Source organism: Equus caballus, chromosome 23 (assembly GCF_041296265.1).
Source record: "Equus caballus isolate H_3958 breed thoroughbred chromosome 23, TB-T2T, whole genome shotgun sequence".
Classification (NCBI taxonomy): domain Eukaryota; kingdom Metazoa; phylum Chordata; class Mammalia; order Perissodactyla; family Equidae; genus Equus; species Equus caballus.
The window spans coordinates 50,437,142-50,459,676 of record NC_091706.1 but is presented as its reverse complement, the minus strand read 5'-3'; the positions used below and the strand labels follow the sequence as shown (position 1 = coordinate 50,459,676).

The 22,535-nt window shown below is 41.6% G+C and overlaps 1 protein-coding gene across 7 annotated transcripts in view; it reads right to left on the bottom strand.

Annotated features, from left to right (window-relative positions):
- Window positions 1-22,535, bottom strand: part of SH3GL2 (SH3 domain containing GRB2 like 2, endophilin A1) — a 196,677-nt gene that overhangs the window by 15,390 nt on the left and 158,752 nt on the right. The window lies entirely within an intron of this gene.

Genomic DNA, 22,535 nt, shown 5'->3' with positions numbered 1-22,535 from the left:
TTTGCCTCTGGGGGAACCCAAACTAAGACAGCATCCAATTCAGAGTGCAGCAGATACCTCAAGGATGATTAACACCTGACATATTTCAATGCATTGAGAGGAAATTCACATGTGTGGCAGAGGGTTTCGGAAAGAATCAGTGAAAGGTACACAAAGAGTGAAGAAAATTTTTAAAAACCCAATTATTAACTCCAGGAAAAACAAAAAGGTTGTACAAGAAAGGAAATCTAGTCATCTTATTCCATACATCTCCGCTTTATGCAAGTTTACAAGGACGTGAAATGTAAATACTGAACACTACCTAACAAAAATCATGCTATAAACATCCTGGTGAGAAGAGAGAGGGAAAGGCTGTGGAATAATGGGAAGACAAGAAAAGAGCAAACAATTCTCGTCTTCCAAATAGGGAATCAAAGAGAAAAGATCTAAAACCAGAAAACCAAGCAGGAGCAACAGCAGCATGCTGTTTCACGATTAGAAGTAAAAACCAAAGAAACAGCTGAAACGATCTTGACAGTGTTGCTTCTGGGAAATGAAGATGGAGGAAGAGCTGCAACTCCAGGGGGACTGCTGTTTTTTGTAAAAAGCTTTGTAAAACTATATGATTTTTTATAATATGTACATGTATTACTTCCATTGTAAAAAACTAAATTTAGGGGCTGGCCAAGTGGTTAAGTTCCCATGCTCTGCTTTGGTGGCTCAGGGTTTTGCTGATTCGGAGCCGGGACATGGACATGGCACCGCTCATCAGGCCATGCAGAGGCAGTGTCCCACATGCCACAACTAGAAGGACCCACAACTAAAACATACAACTATGTACTGGGGGGATTTGGGGAGAAAAACCAGAAAGAAAGAAAAAAAAGGTTGGCAACAGTTGTTAGCTCAGGTACCAATCTTTAAAAAAAAAAACAACTAAATTTAAAATATTTCCTACTTCTTCTTCCCTGAGGACACCTAACTTGGCAGCTAAACTAGACAACCACCACTCACAATATCTTGATAATCTTGGCACTGCTCTAACCTCAAGGTCTTTCAATGAAAAGCTCTATTAAAAAATACGTTCACTGATGTAAAGAGAATTGGCTGGGAGGAGAAAAGTTAATAAGGATTAACAGGTGAAAGGTCATCAGAAAATGCCATTAAAGGAAAGGTCTTGATGAGTCCACATCTAGGTGATTTCTGGAAGGAAATGTAGCAGGTGAACTTAAACAGCAGGAAATGAAATTAGGATGACCAGAAAAGAGCTGATCTATTCCAAAAAAGGGCTCCTATTGTTTTGTCCTCTGCTAAAAATGGCAGTTTGGTTTTTGGCCTCAAAATCCAGGCTATCTTTTAAGGAAGACGAACAGGGGCAGCCAAGGCTCAATCTGAACCAGCTCCCAACTCTAAGGCATAATCTGTAGCATCCCTGACGAGCTTTCTAAGCCTGGGCACAGGTGAAGGGAGGTCAGAGCTCTGCTGGGAGTAACCCAGAAGCTCTGCCCGCCCGCCCGCCTGCCCGCCCACAGAGCTTCCTCTGACCCAAGAGCAGTGTCCGGGTGAGCCAGGCTCAGGCTCTCCCAAGACTGCTTATCTAGAGTGGTAACTTGCTGGGAATTTAACTAGTGTGGTAACTACTGGGACATCTCAGTATCCCAGCTAAGTCTTAGTTCTTTTAATTTTTATTTCTTCATCCAAATGAACAAACAGGAAAACGAACCACTACATCTTGTCCTTCACAGAAAGCAGCACAGTGCATTAAAATAAACATTAGCTTTGGGCTCATACAAACATAGGTAAAAATCCAGGCTGCAGGTCTTGCTAGCTGTGTATGCCTGATAAATCTCTTATTCATAAGGTTATCAGTACTCAGTGATAAACAGCAACAAGAGTAACGAGCGCAGACACGCACAACAGGCCCTGGAGACGGGAGTGCACTCCTTTCTTCTCCTTCCATGTTCTCTTCTCTCTGCGAAAGTGTGCTGGCTGCTCTGTCAGCTCGGTTATTTGGGGAACTACGTTTCCCAGAATACCTTCCTCACAGGCTTCTGAGTTAGAACCGGTCCAAAGCGAGGTGCTACATGATTTGGGAGCCGAAGGCCACGCAGCAGGCACAGCCCTCTGAAGGCTGTCACTGGTTAGAGGAGGTGGACAGATGCAGACATGCAGATGGGTTTCAGCTTGTCCTCGCTCTTCCCTACTCTGTGTCCAGCTCTTCTTCTCGAATGCTGCCTCTGCTGACCAACGGTGACCCCAGGCCCACCACAGACCCTTTGCTGCAAACTTTCAGAGGTAGGAGGCTTGAAGAGCCAACAACCTTCCAGACCCTTCCACATCAGTGTTCTCTGCAGTCCTGCTCCAGCAGCGGGACCTGCCCACCTTCTAGATTCCTAAGTTCATTCACCTGGCTCAGGGCAGTTTGGTAACCTTTCTCTGATTCTTCAACTCCACGTTTTGGGCCTTTATTTACCCAGACAGACATAAAGGAGAATAACTGTAGTAGGAGTTAGCTGCTAATTGTAGAAAGAAGACGAGAAAGGAGAGCCAGTTTAACAAAGTGGGATTAAGACACAGACTCTGGAGTCAGGGTGTCTGAGTCCAAATCCTGGCTCTATTTCTTCCTGGGTGATTTTGGGCCTCAGTTACCTCATCTGCAAAATGGTAACTTCCCTTCACTGGGTTAGGCTGATGTAAGGATTAAATGATATGATGTACGTCACAATGTTGGCACATGGTAAATGTTGGCTATTTCTATGAGTGCCAGACATGCCAGCAAGTTTGCTGTGTGATTGTGTATGACTTACTTAACCTCTCTGAGTCTTAGGTTCTTCATCCATAAAAAGTTGAGAAAAAAGGAGACAGGTGAATAATTCCTAAAACTCTTCCAAGTTCCCTTTCTTAAGGTAATTCTTAGATACAAGACTTCTCAAAGAAAGCACACCCTGACCTTCAGCCACAGGAAACTTCTGGCAGTTTCCTGAAGTTGCTAGAACTGTTCTCATCTTGGAATGGCCTTCCCTCTGTCTATATACCCAACACAATTCAAGGCACACCTTTTCTACAAAGCCTTTTCTGTCACCCTTTACTTCTACTGCCTCCAGGTGACCCCTTCCTTATTTTATGTCTCCCCCGTGCCCTGTACAAATATTCATCTTATCTCACACGATACTTTCTCTCTCTTTTCTGCATGTCTGTTTCCTGCTGCAAGTCAAGAAACTGTGTCCTACTGAATTCTAGCACAGGGCTGAGGATACAGCAGGTGCTTACTTATTAATTGTGGGCTGAATGATTTCATTTAAAAGTTTTAACTTTTTATAAAATTCTTCTGCGTACCTCGTTTTTTCTAATCCTTGGAAAAAAAGACTTTTCTGCTCAAAAGCACAACGACCTCCTACTGTGCTCTGAAATGGAGCTAGAGGCTGCTGCTAAGATCTAATTACACATTAACTCTGCGATCTGACAGGATGATTTGCGAGAATAAGTCATGCTGATGGCAATCTGGCCTGCGCTTCCCTTACACAGACTAGATGTTAAGAATTCCCCTGTTGCGGGGCTGTTCCATTTCTCCCGAGTCCATTTCTTGAAGTGCAGAAGGGTGGAATCCCACTTCCCATTCACTGTTATTAATAATTCGTCTCTACATGATGCCATGAAAAACTGCTTTATGTGAAAATGGTAAGAAACTGATCATACAATCTCCCAGAACCAAGAAATAGGCTCTCATTTCTCCCAACAAAGGAGGGTTCCTAATCTAAATTATGAGCCCTAGCTAAGGGCATAAAAAAGATTAAATTAATAAGAATCAATATAAGTAAGTTACACTGGAAACAATTATGTATCCCCCTCATGAAGAAAAATTCTGAATTTGCACTGCCTGATTGAATTGGTATTTACCAAAAATCTGCTCCTTAAACTTTTTTCCTATGATGAAATGAACAAATATTTATTAAGCACCTACTATGTCAAAGGGACTATGCTAGGGAGACTCTGAGAGAAGCGAGGCCCAGCCTCTGCTTTCAATGGTCTTACTGCCCAGCTAGAGTCAGAGAGCAGTCCACTCACTGTGATAGGAGGCAGACATGGGCCATACTGCGGGTAAGGTTATAATGTATCCACGTCACAGAAGAATAATGAATTCTGTCTGGAAGAGTGCGGCTGGGAAGGCTCATGAAACAGGTGACACTTGAGCTGGGCTTGAAAGTGAGTTGTAAAGACAGAGCAACGGGAAAGGACATTCTAGGTATCTGGAGATTATGAGCAAAGTCATGTGGAAGTGCCTGGTGTATTTGGAAACATCATTTTTTGGTATGTTATAGATCAATAAAGAGTTCAGAAAAAAACAAAAAAAGAACACTGATGCCAGTGTTCCACTCCCAGATTCCTGATGTAACTGGTCTGACATGTGGTCTGGCCATCAATTGTTTTTAAAGTCCCCTAAGTGATTCTAAAGTGCAGCCAAGGTTGAGGACCCCTGGGTAGGTGACGATACAAATTTGAGAGGAAGAATACAAGAGAAAGAGAAGATTTTGGAGAGGAAGTGTAGAAGTGTTCCAATTTCAGTAAATACAAAGTCTAAGAGAATATCCATGGAGTTGTACCAAACAGATACAAGATGGATCTTGAGCCGAAAAGATGGTGGTTTAAATAAAGAAAGGCAGCTTATTTGATAACACCTGGAATCATTTTTTCCCCAGTTTTATTGAGACATAAGTGACATACAACATTGTGTTTACTTAGATGTAGAACATGATTTGATATATGTATATATTGTGAAATGATTACAAATTAAGATCTATCACTCACAAAGTTATAAAACTTTTTTTTCTTGTTATGAGAACTTTTAAGATCTACTCCCTTAGCAAATTTCGAATACACAATATGGTATTGTTAACTACAGTCACTGTGATGTACATTACACCCCCAGCACTTATTTATCTAAAAATGGAAGTGTGTTCCTTTTGACCACCGTCACCCATTTCACCCACCCCCTTCCCCCAGCCTCTGGCAACCACCAATCTGCTGTTTCTATGAGTTTGGTTTCTTTAGATTCCACATATAAGTGAGATCATACAACATTTGTCTTTCTCTCTCTGACTTATTTGACTTAGCATAATGCCCTCGAGGTCCTTATATATTGCCACAAATGTGATACATATATATCACATTTATATGTATATATATATACACACACACATATATACACACACACACACATTATTATTCACCATAATAACCTTATAACATTATGGAACATTATTCACCATAATAAGGAAGGAAACACCTGGAATCTTAAAGGCTAGGTCAACAGATAACAGGAAGAAGGGGAAGAAAATTCCCCCCAAAATCAACGAAACAAAATTCTACAGAAGTTTTCTTTTTCTTCTGATGGTTTTATATTTGACAGGTGGTAATTAGCCTTTAATTAATGTTACTATAATCCAGGAGCTTTAACTTAATTTTCACAACCACCAGTACCTTGTGGGGCTGGCTGTATCACTCCCATTAGCAGAGAGAAGGATGGGCTGCGTCCATAGAGTGAGGACGCGGAGGCTCGGGGAGAGTGGAAAATCTGTCCGAGTTCTCGTTAAGTTACTACGAGGCAAAGAAGGAATTCAGACTCTGGTCTGTGATTCCAAAGCTGTTCTCTTTCCCGCTCCATCAATTCCTCCGGGACTAAAAGTTGCACATGGAAACCCTCCATGTCTCCACAAGGCTCAAGGGAAAAACAAAAAATCCTTGTCTACAGGCTTTTACCAATGGCTGACAACCTGATGTCTATCAGAATTACTTAGAAAACTTTTTTAAAACCCAGATTTGAGGCCTCCACCTCTGACTTGCTGATTTAGAATATCCAGGGGGTTAGAGCACGGAACATGTCTCTGAGCGTGCTCTGGATACATGGACAAGCAAACGTGGGCACTGGGGTCCCACCTATTACAGGTTCTGAACACTCACTTAACCTCCTCAAGTCAGTCAGTTGATGATTTTCCAATTTCTCTCTCCAGCCCAGACCTTTCCACTGTGTCACAGACTCATGTATTCTAATACCTACTGAACTCCACCAGGATGTTTAGGCATCTCAAACTTAACACGTTCAAGCTAAACTCCAGATTTCCCACAATCATCCCATAACTCTTCCTCCTGAAGTATTTCCCATATTAGTGAAAGCAACTCACTATTCTATTTGCTCAGGCCTGAAACCTGATAGCCATCTTTGATGCCTCTCTTTGTCCCATACTGTACACCCAATCTGTCAGTAAGTTCTGTCAGCTCTGTACTCAAAACACATCCCAAATCAGACTACTTCTCACTTGGAGCCACCGCCATCTCTAGCTTGGATTGGCCTCCCTGCTTTCACTCTTGCCCCCTATAATATATTCTGTATAGGAGTCCTTTTCAGTGCTCTTTTCATGTCTGTCTTCTCAGAACTCGTTAATGTGTTCTCATATCATTCAGACTAGGAGACAAGGTCCTATGGTGCTTGTCATTCAGAATCGTGACAAGGTCTTACACGCTCCAGCTCTTGTGACCTCCCCCTCCCATCGTGTGTTTTGCTGTTCCCTGAGCACACCAAATGCACCACTATCCTGCACCCAGTCACTCTCTGTCTCCCTTACCCTTGACTTTTCTTCAACGCACTGATTACCATCAATCTCTTCCCACTAGACAGTGGGCTCCACGAGGGCAGTCTGGATCTGCTTCATTTACTTATGTGTGCCTAGGACTTAGAACATCACATTAGAATAAATGTGGCAGATAACTGAGGGAAAAAACAAACGGGTTTCCTCTTCTACAGAACAGAGAAAAACCAAAGGTGCCTCGCTGGGTTATTGTGAGGATCAGAAATGATGTCTGGAAAGTACTTGGCACTGTGCTTCACATTCAAAGAAATACTCAGTAAAACGGAGGCTATAACCAACATGATAAATTCTTTGTTGTATGGAAAGTAGGGTCACCAAGAATTATATTGAACTGAACAAATATGGCAGTCCCAGATTATCAAGGACAAGAGAAAAGCTCTTAGAGTTGGTGGGTCTAGATACAAATATCAAATGTTGCCTCTCGTATAACACGAAGAGTGAGGATAAGAAAGTCCCATCTAGGTTAAAGGAATAGAGTAGGTAAGAGGGGTCGACGGCATGAGAGAACATTCAGAAAATTCTGCATTCCCACCTCCTTCCTCACTCTCCCACCACCCTGTGTCTGCGGATTAAATATAAAGAAGCTATAGTGTTGACTTAACAGAAATGAGCTGCTAGTCTAGGTTTACTTTGCTGGCCCAAAGACTATAAGTAAGATGTTAAAAATCCTTTCTCCCTCTTTATAAATAAGTATGACTTTGGGTTAGCTTTCTAGCTCTGTCTCCCTGGAAACCTGATAAAGGTAGAATATCACCTGTTAGCAGGCAACATTGCTTATGGTAGAAATGACTCCCGATTCACACACGACATGTGGACTGGGAGGAATGCGAATGATTTATCAACACCTGGTGGGAAGCCTCCATTCTGGGCTTCCTGAAGTGCAGTGAATCTGGTAACTGGGCGTATCCCTTGCTGGGATCTGAGTGGTGACGAGTGGTTAGACACACCAATTCCTATTTAGGACATGAGACTTCTAACCCCCTTCCCCTCCTGCAACCTGTTCTGTTCTCATTCTCTAGAAGCTAAGCTGTCCCTTGGGGGGGGGGGGGGGCAGGAAATAACCTCTCACTGCTGTATGGACTGCTGAGAGAACCCCCACTGAAGAAAATCCATGGCATTGCCCTGCTGTGCTTCCTGTTTTAATAGTCTTCTAAGATGATGCAATGCCAGAGGCGGCCTAATCAACCATGTGGGACGAACTGTCTGGTGGAGCCTATGAAGACCCCCAAAGTGAGTGATGTAGGGGCTTTAGAGTAACTTGAAATCAGTGTTTTAATATTGTATTAGTTTTCTAGGATTGCTGTAACAGAGTACCATAAACCAGGTGGCTTAAAACAATAGAAACTTACTCTTTCACAGTTCTGGAGGCCAGAGTCTGAAATTAAGGTGTCAGCAGGGCCACGCTCCCTCTGAGAGCTCTAGGGCAGAATCCTTCCTTGTGTCTTCCTAGCTTCGCTGGCTCCCAGCCATCTTTAGAATTCCTTGGCTTTTAGCTACATCACTCCAAGCTCTGCCTCCGTTTTCCCATGGCGTTCTTTTCTCTATACCTCTCTCTGTCTTTTTCACTTCTTATGAGGATACCAGTCACTGGATTTAGGATCTACCCTAATTCAGTACCACCTCACCTTGAGTCCATCTGCAAAGACCCTGTTTCCAAATTAGGTCACAATCGGAGGTTCTGGGTGGACATGAATTTGGGGGACACTATTCAACTCACTATACCATGCTTTTACATTTGATTATTTCAACCAACTTTACATTAAACTAACTTTTAAGAACTAGCTGGATTCCTACACTTATGAGCAAATCATTTATTAAATAATTTTCATTTTGCATGGTTTTCTGAAGCTTTCTCTCTTTATAAAGATTCCATCTGGGCTTATTCTTCTTGGATAAGGTCACCTGAAAAAAACTAACTTTGAACAAAGCTTCAATAGAAATAGAAAGTCTCCTGACTGCATGATTTATTGAACCCTTGGGTGATGATGTTTTATTGATGAAGCGCTTTATTTCCATAAGCACATAAATATGAGATCCACTGACGAATGCGTAATCTAAGATTTTCAGAAATAAAGGAAGGACAGGTCCCTAACGTCTTCCATTCTTTGGGGCTCTCCCCACCCCTGTCTACAGGTCCTAATTTACTGAGCGTTTACTGCTACTCTTCCTTTGACAGTGTTACCCAGTGGTGTGCTGAAGTCAGCCAGCACTGGCTCATAGGAGCCAATCATGAGCTTCTCTTTCCAAGTCTACATTCAGTGATGTCATGTTGGTACCTTAAAAAAGTCATGGGAGACATTGCAACTCAGAAACTGGAAAACACTACAAATCAAGGCTTTTCTTCCAGGGAGATCGTTGTCAAACCTTGGTCAGAACACCACTACTTAACCCCCCAGCTTGCGGGGAATTTTATTGCACTTTAATTCTCATCTATGGTGGCTAAGAAAAATACACTTCTTCACGTAAAAAAAAATTTAATATTTCAAATAAAGAAGTATAGAGAATAACATAACACACACACACACACATATATATACCACTCAGATTTATCATTGTTAAATATGATGACCAAGCCATTGGTTCTTGACAATATCTGAAAAGGTATTTCTGTACTAGCATTTCCATCCATTGCATCTTGTGACATAATAAAAAAATATATATTTGGTCTCTGCCCATTTCCTGGCACATCCTTCCTAAAACCTTTGAATCTCCAAAGTGGTTAAGTGTTGATAAGTGTCTTTTTTTCCTAAATTATTTCATTGAGATCACAATGGTTTATAACTGTGTAATTTCAGGTGGACATTATCATTTATCAGTTTCTGTATAGACTGCACCCTGCTGCAGCCCCTTTCTCCTCCCCTGAGGTCAGAGGAAGTTAGGAAGTAGGACTGAAATTTCCCACCCTCTAACCACAGAGTTGGTTCCCCTGGTAACCAGCCCTCATCCTGAGGCTATCTCATTAGCATTTGACCTTCTCTGAACTCAGGGGAGGGAAGAAGGGAGCTGGAGATTGATTACATCACCAAACGCCAACCATTTAATGATCCTACCTAATGAAGCCTCCATAAAAATCCTAACCGAAGGGGTTCAGAGAGCCTCCAGGTGGTGAACACATGGAGGTACTAGAAGGCTGACAGGCCTGGAGAGGTCATGGAAGCTCTGTGTCCCTCCCCATACCTTGCCCTACACATCTTTCATTTGACTGTTCCTAAGTTGTATCCTTTATAATAAATTAGTAAGTTAAAAAAAAAGTGTTTTTCTGAGTTCTGGGAGACTTCCTAGCAAATTATCAAACCAAAGAGGGGGTCAGAAGTGCCAGAGGCTCAGATGTGGGATTGGCATCTAAAGTGGGGGCAGTCTTGTAGGTTAACTGTGGGATCTGATTCTAACTCTAGGTAGACAGTATTGGAACTGAATTGAATTATAGGACATCCTACACTGGAGTTGCAGAATTGGTCGGTGTAGGGTAAAACCCAGACATCTGGTGTCAGAAGTGTTCTATGGGTGGAGTGTATAGAGAAATAGTTTTCCTTGTACTCCTCTAAAACAGGATGTAACACACTCATAGGAGGGGACGTTGAGGTTCTGATAGACATTTGTAGGAAAATCCTTGAGATTCCTTTTGTAAGCTTCTGTGAAATGTCAGGACACGTGGATCCAAAGCCTCTGAGGACAAGGCAAAAGTGATGTTTTCTAAGGGGGTTTGGTCCCAAGAACAACGATGGAAGAGAATGAATGTTCTTTTTCCTAAGGAAAAAAAATAGGGAGTCCTGATGTTATCTTTTTTTTTTTTTTAGTTTCATTTACTATAATTCAAAATCAAGATTTATAGCAAACGAGATTTCTTTAGTGCCGGAAATCAATAGTCTTTGTGGAACGGGAAGTTGGAATGAAGAGGCTCAGCACAAATCTAAGCACAGAGCAGGAGGTGAAGGGGCACAGGGGTGGTGAAAATGGGTGTTCCCTGCTGGAGGGGGCAGGTACGAGCAGTGAGTCGTCCCTTCTGCACCCCATCTTCCTCCCCAACTTAAACGATTATGACAGAAGCATTTGGGGAAAGACCTTTTGTAAATAAAAAAATTACAACCTGCTTTAAATTCCTGTATTATGCTCTTAAGAGTGGCTTCCTTCCCTGTTCAACTGTGAAATTTCAAATACGAAAACATATTGACAGGGCATCTGTCCATCTCAAAGGGGAAGAAGGGAAGCCAACCCCACCCTTGCTCTGTGTTGGTAAACACAGCTGACACATTTAGACAAAAGAGGTGGCCACAGCATTCCAAGCCACGTCTCCATTTTCTGTTAGGGGAAACCTAATGGATTTAGCATCCATTCAAAGAGATGGAATAAATCTTCCAGAAGCCTTTCACTGCTTTTACGGACTTAATTCCTTTGTCATCTCTACTTATCTTACAGAAACCAAACCTAGTTGCCCTAAAGAGCAGAGATCTTTAGCTGACAAATGCTTAATGATTTGTATTAGTATTCATAAATATTACCATCTGGTCTAAAACTTGGAATGAGCCCTAAAATATCTTTGAAAAGTTAACGATTAGGACCACGTTTCATCCCATAGCTATCATTTCAGAAGTATCTACTATGCGTAATTCACACACATCATCTTTTTAATCCTCCCAATGACACAAGAGACAGGTTTTGTTTCTCCACTTTACAGATAAAGAAAATGAAGCACAAAGATATTATGTAACTTGCCCAAGGACACAGAGCAACACGAAGCTCAGCAGATTTTGAATCCTAACTGTGTCTCAAAAGCCTGTTCTCATTCCAGAACGCCACTCTGGCTCTCATTGCTTTATTACATCTTCATTAAAATAGGGCAAATTAAGACTTGTCAGCAGCAAAGTGTAAAGCCTTAGCTATATTTACACTTGTTAGGTGTTTAAAAATGCAGAGGTGAGGAAAGGTGATAGATGCTGCAACTTAGGAAGCAAGAGAAGGGGCGCAGGAGTTAGGAGCCTGGAGGTCTTTCCATCTGCGTGACCTTGGGCAAGCTGCCTAACCTCTCAGGACCTGAGCTACCTCACTTCAAACATAAGAGGGCCAGCTTATCTGATTTCTGTAATGCCTTTCAAATCTAAAAATCTCGCATACATGCATTAGAATCCACTAGGATAAGTGGACCAGGTCATTTGCAAATGAGTAGATGGTATCTATGCCAGTGTACATAGAACCTTACTGTAATTTTTCAAAACCAATGAAACTCATTTTTGTAAAATCATTGCTGAGATCAAAACCAATAGGCCTTACTTTAAGACTCTAATGTAAAGATTTTAACTTTATTCTTTTTCTTAATCTCTCCTTTTTTTGTTTTTATTTCTATAAGAATGAATGACACAGCCAAACCATTTCCTAATGATCTGGTTTCTGTTTATGGTCTTTACAAAAAGAAGATCTTTTTACAAGATCAAATAAATACATCAAAGAAAACAAAAAGGTAATTTATTCACCTTTCTTGTGGAAAATTATCAAATTTCATAGGGATACTTAGTTACTAAATACAACAAACACTGTGAACAAGCATTGTTAAAATTTAGAGGACCAAAGTGGCATTTAAATGTGAAAAGAGAGCCTCTTTTTGAAGATAAAAAAAATTAGAACTGCATTCTCCTATGACAGAATCTATTACAACTTCCTACTAACTAACACAAGGGCACGTGCCTTCACAGAAACAAAACAGGACGGGGTTCAAATTGCAGCTCTGCAGGGACGAGAAGGTGCATACCCTCCTAGCCTCCCTGTGCCTGGTTGTAAGAGATGATAACAGTTAGTGACAGAATTGCTGTGACAGTGAAATAGTGATATACGTAATCAAAGCAGGCCCTAAACAAATGCTACTTCTTTTCTCCTCTTTCCCCCTTTTGGCTGGAGAAAATTGTAATTGATAGCCATTTCATCAAAATGGCAACTAATAGTTAAAATTCTACTTACCTCTTTATTATCTATGGAGACTCAATGAGTCTTTAGTTGAAGGAAAAAATTAATTCTGAATTATCTTAACTAAATTTGTGACGTCTAGTATAACTGTAATTGGAATATGAGTATAAATCCCCAAGTCATACTAATTTAGATTTAGAGCTTAATACTTGCAACAAAATGTACTTAATAAATAACATTTTAGCATATATTTCATGTTGGCAACCTGTGATGACTGCATATAATGACCTAATTTTCCTGGGTAAAATCTCAGAACATCTCTAAGTCTGAAATGAGCCCTCTGATGCTCCCTGCACTGTGAAAAACGTGTTCCCCAGCCTTGCACACTAACAATTATAAAGGATGCAAAAGATTTACACGGTAATGAGGACTTGGGTAAATTTCCTCAAACCTATGCAGTTTCCCTTGAAGTTAAATATTAGAAAGGATTAAGGAAAGAGAAGAGGAAGATTTGCCAGCTGACATATAAATACGTAACTTTACCACTGGATCATGCTACCTTCCACCCAAACAATGGTATTTCTATAACCCCTCTCTCCCAGGCGACAGAGCTCTCTTGTGCCCCTGTTGAGTGGGAAGCGGCAGGGAGGTGTTTTAAGACACTGTGCTGTGGTACAGAGTCAGCAGCCCTAAGAACCCATGAGATGGGAGAGCAAACCTTGCCCACCCCCCACATGGGGTGTTGCAAGGCACCAACACAGGTCTCACAGCACACCCTGAGAAAGCAGGTGGTTACACCACAGGAACGTAAAATGGTTCCTATGATTTGAAAAATACACAGCCCGCTGTGTACCAACAGCATGAGCCTTTGCTTCTTTGGTGTTTGGAGACGATAGAGGGTGGCCTCTTGGCACTGTGACATTGTTGTGGGTAAGGTCCTACAGAGGGACTTTTTCCTGGAGGCCTTGCCTGTGGAGAAACTGCTGAGTAAGCACCTGAGATGCCCTCAGGTAGGGCTGGAGGCCCCTGGGAAGAGAAGGTGAGTGACATTTCTTGAGCCCCTACAGAAGTGACAGGCACTGTGCCAACTGCTTTGCACTGTCTCATGTTTCAAAGATATCTTCAGTCTTAGCATAGAGTGGACCCATATTTCCACTCCCTAGGGGGTCAGGAGACTTCATCCTGAGCTGAAAAGATGTGACAGGTTTTCCCAATCCATGTCCTGCTTCAATGTAAGGTATCCAGGAAGCCCAAAGTGATAAAGGCAAATGGCCTGATGGCCCAGCAAACAGTGATATGCTTGAACTAGGAGCTCTGGTTTGGGAACAAACAGCCATATTGTATTAGTTTTCTACACTGAGTAACAAAGTTCCACAAACTTAGTGGCTTCAAACTACACATATTTACTATGTCACAGTTTCTGTAGGTTAGAAGTCCAAGCGCAACTCAACAGCACCCTCTGTTCAGGGTCTCACAAGGCTACAATCAAGGTGTCAGCCAGGCTGCCATGTTATCAGGAAGCTCAAGTGGGAAAAAATCTGCTTCTAAGCCCACTCAAGTTGTTGGCAAAATTTCACTTCCTTGTGGTGGTATGACTGAAGGCCCTGGCTTCTTGCTGGCTGTTGGCTAATGGCTGCCCTTCGGTCCTCGAGGCCACCCTCAGCTCCCTGACACAGCAGTCACAACATGGCAGTTTGCTGCTTCTAGGCCAGGAGGAGAACCTCTCTCACTCCAGTCCCCTGAGACAGTTTTATATAATGTAGCGTGATCACAGGAATGACATCCTATCAACTTTGCCATATAATATAACCTAATCAAGAGAGTGGCAAGTGGTTGATCCCATCACCTTTGCCATTTTCTATTGGTTAGAAGCAAGTCATAGATCCCACCACTGCTCAAAAGGAAGGGATTATACAAGGTGAGAATCACTGGGGGTCACTCTCGAGTGTATCCACCACACATACCAAGACAGAAGGTGTCTTCATATTTTGTAGCATAAAACAGTGAAAACAAAATGGACTCTGGACACAGTCATATCTGAACATGAATTCTGGTTCTTTTGTTGCATAGCTTTGGGAAAATTATTTAATTTCTCTTGAAACTGCTGTTTTCTAATCTGAAAATAGGAACAACTATTATCTATATCTGTAAATATGAATGTTCTGTCAATAACTTCAGCTTAATGATTTAAACATGAAAGTATGTATTTCCACACTTTTTCCAAAGCATTTGTGAAATGTATTCACTGTGCACCACACCAAGTAGAAATTATATAGACAGAGGAACAGTTCTGATCCTGGCCTGTTCAAGTCTGCAGACCATAACCCTACCTTAAAGGTTAGCTACTCCTATAGATGGAGCTTAAATATGCTTAACATGATTTGATTCATTCAGTCAGCAAATTAAGCACCGACTAAGCACCAATCACTGTGCTAGGTGATGAGGATCAAGGCTGCCCTAGGAGGAGAAGGGCAAGGCATCCTGGCGTACATACTGATCTATATCATCCTGTGGGAAGTAGAGGACATCCTGACCTGATTCAACCTGATTCGTATCCAAAGTTATACAACCACCACCCGATAACCAGACCCCATCTGCACTGATACCATTTTAACAACTTTTTTACATGATCTTTCCTTTGTCTTGTAAAGAAATAACTCACATACCTATGTCTTATAAATTTGGCCCTACCCTCAACCCACTGCAGCTCTTCCCTGCCCATGGGTCCTGTCCCTATGCTATTCTTTGAATAAAGGAGCACTACTGCCAGACTCTGAGAGTCTAAGAAATCTTTCTTTCAACTCCTTGGGTCACTGAGCCCACGTCACTAGGTACTAGATATATAAAAATGAGCAAAACAGACACAGTCCTTGTCTTTGATGAGTTTATAAGACAGTGGGAGAGATGTATGCATTCAATAAATATTTATTAAGGGCACCGTCTGTATCTTAGGGATAGTAAACAGGACAATGTCCCTATCCTTGTGCAGATTACATTCTGGATGGGAAATGGGGGTGACAGGCAGATGACTTAAAAAAAAGATAAAATAGAGGATAATTTCAAATGATGATAGAAGTTCAAAAGGGGATATGAGAAGGGAGAAGGATGGGCAGAGGCTATTTTAGATAGAGTGGGCAGGGAAGGACCACAGAGGGAGGTGGAGATGGACTAACCAGAAGGAGCAGCCACAACAGGAGTCTGGAGAAGAGTGCCCCATGCAGAGGAACTTCCTATGCAAAGACCCTGAGGTAGGAACAAGCTGAGCATGGCTGAGGACCAAAAAGAAGCCAGTGAGAGTGGACAGAGGACAACATGGTGTTGGGGGCAGAGCAAGAGCCAAATCACACAGGGACTTGTAGCCAGGAAGTGTCAGTTCAGTGGGAAGCTACTAAGACTAATAAGCAGAGGAGTGACAAGATATGATTTATATCTTTAATGGAATGAGCAGGCTGCTATGTGCAGAATGTAAACCAGGGGAGTAAGAATGAAGGAGGGCAGGATATTGAACAAACAAAAACAACCTAGAAAAATAAAAATCACGATAAGTGCAACAGAAGACAAGAACAGGGCTCTCTGATTGCAGTGTACAAACAACAGTCTCACATTCAGGTCACTTGCATGATAGTGGCAGAGACAAGCCACACCTTAACAAGTAAACATTTAATAAAGGTTTAAGTAGTGACACCACAGAGATAAACAAAACAGGGAAACGGAAACAAAACAGAGTGACAAGGGGTGATGCTTTAAACAAGATGATTAGGAAAGCTGCACAAGTAAGGGTGCTGTTTGAGCAGAGACCTGAAGTGAAGACCTGGAGACAAAGGAATTCAGGTAGAAGGACTGGCACAGTCCAGATGAATGAGGGTGCCTGCGTGTTTGAGGAACAGTGGGAAGGCCGGCGATGCTGGTGGAGAGGGAGCAGGATGGAGATTGGTAGGACTGTAGAAAAGGAAGTCAGATCATCGGACCTTGTAACCCATGATGAAGACTTTCAATTTTATTCTAAATGGGGAACCACTGGAGAGATCTGTGGAAGGGACTCATGTGAAGGCAGCATGACAATTCAACACTGGAGTGGACCTGATTTAGACTGGGGGCTCAGGGAATGCCTCTCAGAGGTGATATTGAAGCTGAGGCAGGAAGGATGAGTAAGACAGGTGTCACATAAGGGGCAGGTGGGGGCCATTCCAGGAGGAGGGCACAGCCAGTGCCAAGTCCTGATGGAGGAAGAGCTTGAGGCTCTTGGAAAAACTAAAAGGCCAGTGAGGCTGCAGTAGGGTGAACAAGAGGGAGACCAGACTTGGAGAAACAGAGCGAGTGCAGGGACCACTACAGGGAAGCAGCGCATTAGTAGCTCAAGGCTATTGAATGGAGACTCTATTAGCTTAATTTCCCATATACGTGCATACTTTTAAATGTATAATATCTGTTATGTTTAATTATATTTTAAATAAGGTCTGGCTTTAGCAGTCCTTAGAGACACAGTAAATGGATATCATTAGTCCACCAGTTTCAGCTGACTTAAAACTCTGGATTACCTGAGGTGTCTTGACTGTATTAGGAACCTACTAGTTTTCAATATTTTTTCCCAAAGATGTAGTAAAAATAGGAAAACCCTCCAGCCTTTTCAGTACATATAGTATACCAATTACACCACGTATCATCTGACTTCTATTTTCCTCTTTAATATGTTCATCCTTGAAAGACCCTATTCCTCTGAAGTTTAGCAACCTTTTCCTCACAATTACTTTTGTAATCTGTCTTTTATGCATTTTCAATATTTTTCAGTGTCAGGATTTTGAAAAGTAAAAGCTCTGTACTAGACTCAGTACACATCCCTTATTCTTTAAGTGAGGAGTACATACATTCATTTGTCACCTATTCAGTAGACATAGTGAGGGCAAATCATGTACCAGGCACAGTGCTAAGTGCCGTGGGAGACAAGAAGATGATGATTACGACTCAGGTCCTGCCCTCCAGGAAACAGCAAAGTCAGTCTCTTTTGGAGCCAAGGATTTGAATATGTGAATGTCAAAATAATATATGTATTGATCTTCAGTTCTAATACCACCAAATATCTTATAGTGACTGTATTTATTCATCTTTGGAAGGAAATAATTAAGAGGGCAGCCTGTGGGAAAGAAGTATAATAATGTTGATATAATATCTTTCCAGAGATTAATAAGATATTTTAAAATTAACACAGCTTAATTTTAGTTCCATAGGCAACATTCCACAAATGAGATCTGAAATTATCATTAAAAAATTCTAGGGCTATCCTGGTTGCATAGTGGTTAAGTTCGCATGTTCCACTTCAGCAGCCCAGGGTTCGCAGGTTCGGATCCCAGGTGTGGACCTAGGCACTGTTTATTAAGCCATGCTGTGGTGGCATCCCACATACAAAATCGAGGAAGACTGGCACAGATGTTAACTCAGCAACAATCTTCCTCAAGCAAAAAGACAAGAGAGGTTAGCTTAGGGCCAATCTTCCTCTCACACACACACAAAATTCTGAATAGATATCTAATGACCTCAATCTTGTACCCACATCTCTCAGCATGTTGGAGAAAGATGGACCATATAGACATTCAAGGGAAAAGCCTTTCTGTAGAGAACCAAACCTTGAGTGTTTTCATGATAAAACTGCTTTTTATCTACACAGCTTGGGACTCTATACAGGATTATGACATTAGGGTCAAAATGACTTTTCAGTGCAAACTGAAAAGCCTCTGTCATAACCAGTATGCTAAGGCTGGGAATGAAACACAGTCCCATCTGGCCATATCTGTTTTTCTCTTTAAAAGGGAGATTTTCACCCAGGGAGCCCTGATGCAGATAGGCAGAAGGTTCAACAAACAAATAAAGATATTCTGTTCCAAAATCAAGAGTCCAGTTCTCTATTGAAAAATAAACACCAATATACATAAACCAAGAAGCTAAACATCAAACATAGGTCAAAATATAATAAACAGTTTGAATGGCAAACCCTCTAGACCTGTGCTGTCCATTATGGGAACCACTGGCCACACAAGGCAACTGAACATTAGAAATGTGACTAGTCCAAACCAAGACATGCTAGAAGTATAAAACACACATCAAATTTCAAAACTTAGTACAAAAAAAAGAGAAAAGAATGTAGAATTTATCAATGATTTTTAACATTGGTTAAAATTTTGGATATATTGGGCTAAATAAAATATGATTAAAATCAATTTTACCTTTTTACTTTTTTAATGTGGCTACTAGAAAATTCTAAATTACACACATGACTTGCATTTTATTTCTATGAGACAATGCTGATTTAGTGCTCTTTTTTTTTATCTCCACAAGCCATCAGAATACTCATATAAGAAAACTGATTTCTATCTTCTCTGATGATCTTTGCTCTTAGATACCATGAGAATAGGGCCTCACAATTGGTAGAATGGAATTAGTGCACAGCACTTTTCATGTTCAAATTATTTCTTATCTAAACAGGTTGGAAACTGATACTGGTTTATGGATGTTCCTGTCAGAATAATTTCACATCCAAGCTGAAAGACTTTACAGCTCTCTGTTCTGTTCTCAAAAGCCCTGCTTCATAGGACACACCTGTAGACCTGTGACTCCTTTCTCCCTTCCTCACCTCATCAGTTAGCTGGAACTTCCAGAAGGAATTAGCTGTGATGCCCCCTGGGCCACTCTCTTCAGAATGTACATACCTTATACTGTTAGACTGTGAAGTCCCAGAAAGCAGGGACCCAACCGTGGTCCTGTGTCTACTCCTACCGCATCTAGGATTAGTCTTTGTTAAAAGTAAACGCATTTGATAAATGTTGGTTACACGGGTAGAGTTGAGTTTTCCTTCTCTCCTTTACATTACCACAGTTTTAACACATTAGACACTGACTGTCAACTGTGCTTCATAATTCACTTATTCAAATATCCAAGCGCCACTGGCTGCCTGGAACTGAGCTGGGGGCTGGGGTTTGGGTGTAAATAAGACAGCAACAGTCCTGTCCTTACAGGGGAGGACAAACAAAAGCACACACATCACACAATTACAGTAAGTGTAGCATGTGCCCCTGGGAAAAGCAGCTGGGAGTGTGAGAGGAACATTAACGGGGAACCTAACATAGTTGGGGGTCAAGGAAGGCTTCTAAGTGACCTCTGTGCTCACCTGAAGGAACTGTTTGCTTGACAAGGTGGAGGGGAAGGGGCAGACTAATTATGCAGGGAGCGCCCTTTAAGCCATGTTAAAAATTTAAAACTTAATCCTAAAAGCAATGAAAAGCCACTGAAGGGTTTTATGCAAGATAATGATATGATCAGATTTGTCTTTTAAAAATAACACTCCGGGGGTGGACAAGAGTGGATGTGGGACCTACACAGAGCATATCTGCAGATTCATGAAAATTAAACTGCCTTTGGTCATCATTTCAATCGGAACTGAGTTTCAAGAAAATAAAAGATGTGTATGCTCCACAATCACAAGATTGGAAAGCCAGAAAGCATCTTAGAGTATTAGTCTAATACAAGATACTCTCAAAGTACCCTCAAAGCATTAATGTCTACTGATTCTACTGGCTTGTCCATGTAAATTTGTTAGTTGGCATCAGCCTCTGTCCTGACCTAAGCCAGATCTTGCTTATTCAGGAAGAGCATACAGTGATCCATACTGACTGACCCAGTTCCTGGGCTCACTGTGAGGCTGAGTGGTCAAAGCATTTACCAGCCTGCATGAGTTTGGGAATATTCTTTTTGCTCTTCTGTGCCCAAGGACTGGGCACCTCTGGGTGTCTGCTAGACACCTGCATCCCTTCTCAAGGACACTTCAGTTCTAAATAAGTGTAGTTGACCAGCTACCTTTTCATGAGGGCTAGAGCCAGTGTCTGCTCTCAGGGCGAGAAATTCATGGAGGAACTCTATCATAAATGAATTAAACACCAATTGTCTAAACTCTGTAGAATGATTATATGAAGTTTTGTTGTGTTCTAGACTCTTCTAGGTGACACTTATTTGTATACGTATGTGGCCTGCCCATAAATAAATGCTTTTCTGAAACCAACCTGGGATTGCCTGGTGATGGCCTTAACTGTTCTTGGTGGCAGATGTCCACTTGATTTTTGAATAGCCATAAAACCAATATGTTGGCAGCTAAGTAGCATATTTAGCATTTTATTAAAAATGTGACATTTCTAAAAATTCCTATCTCCCTCAATTAACTCCTCCTGTAATCTTCTTTATTAAAATAAAAATAAGTCTCAAACCCACAATTTGTTTCCTTTCCAAATTTCTGTTGGACCTGCTCTGAAGGTGAAGGGCCTTCTGCACCTCAGTGAAGCTGACCCCATTCTTCTCAGAAGCAGGATCGTGCAACAGAAAGTGCAGAGGCTTAGGAGGCAGTCAGACCTGGGTTCCAATCCCGGCTTCAGCCCCACCTAGGTCTGTAATTTTAGGAAAGCTTCTTAAATTCTCTGGCCCTTGTTTTTTCCTGCATAAAATGAGGCTGGCCTACTGTATTAGTTTTCTAGGGCTGCCAGAACAAATTACCACAAACTGGGTGGCTTAAAATGAGAGAAATTTACTCTCTCACAGCTCGAGAGGCCAAAAGCCTGAAATCAAGGTGTCAGCAGGGTTGGTTCTTTCCAGAGGTTCTCTGGGAGAATTGTTCCTTGCCTTTTCCAGCTGCCCCTCGGCATAGAGCAGCATCACTACAACCTTTGCCTCCATCTTCCCATGGTCTTCTTCCCTGTGTCTCTCTGTATCTTCTCCTCTCCTTATAAAGACACCAGACCTTGGATTTAGGGCTCACTCTAACTCCAGGATGAGTTAATCTCAAGATCGCTAACTAATTACCTCTGAAAATACTCTATTTCCAAATAACGCCACCGTCTGAGGTTCTGGGCGACCCTAAATATTTTGGGGAGGTATACTATTCAAGGCACTACAACAGAGCATCATTACTTTATGCTCAGGAACACATGGGTCCCCACTGACAGTCTGTGCTACATTGGATTTTCAGTCCCTTTTTTATACTATGAATTGCTCAACTGTGTTTTATTTTTACAGTCAGAAAAAAATGGTAACTTTTAAAGATGAGACAGTGCATATAACTAGCACCATACTGAAAATGTATTAGTGTTCATGAAATACTCTATTTTCCCTCCCGTTCCCTATATTTATCTTAGCCCCACAGCAATGCGTTACTAACACAATTCATGTGGAAATCCCAGGAAATCAGAGAGCACTTCAGAGTTCTATGCAAAGATGAAGACAGAAATTCTTGTCCCTAAACAATGATTTCTCGTGGTGAGGCAGGGTGAGCAGCTCTCTTTCCAGAACTTGACCTATTACAGTTCAAACACTAACGAACAGACGTACATCTAAGAGACCCTTTCATCTCTGTAATATTAAGGTCATGAAGAAGGCTCTAGGTAAAATATTAGAAACTTGATTTTGCTATTTTCTGCCTAATTTGCTAACCATCTGGTCCATGTCAGTTAAATTCCTGGTTATGATAGCTTACCATATTTACTTCTATATGTTCCTTCCTCACATAATCCCATCTCTGCTGTATTTTAAGACACAAAGAAAAGAAAAATCAAGAAGGTTATTCCCAAAAAGTTTATCTTCAAAACAGCAGCTGTACAGGTTAAATGCAAGCTGCAGCCAGGAGGAGGCAGTAGAGAGTCAGTCAGCACTTTCTATCACACGCACCCACTTCCTCTTATTCCACACCTCCTTTTCTTATCTCTTGCCCACTAATGCTCAGTATCCAAATACACTGGGGCTGACAGAGTGCCTGGACCGTCTTCCCTACGACTGCCAAAGACACTGGAATCTCAACCTGCAACTCCCAAAGAGTAAGTCTTAGGAGTGGGCAGTTTTCTAAATAACCATATGTCTCACATAAATACATTCAGCCTTGCTTCAAGTTTCTTCTGTACAGGAAGAGTAGTGAGGAGGTCCACAATGCAGGCTGCTTTGCTCTGTTATACCTCATGCCTAAGAGACTGCCCCAGTTCTGCCTGGTTCTCT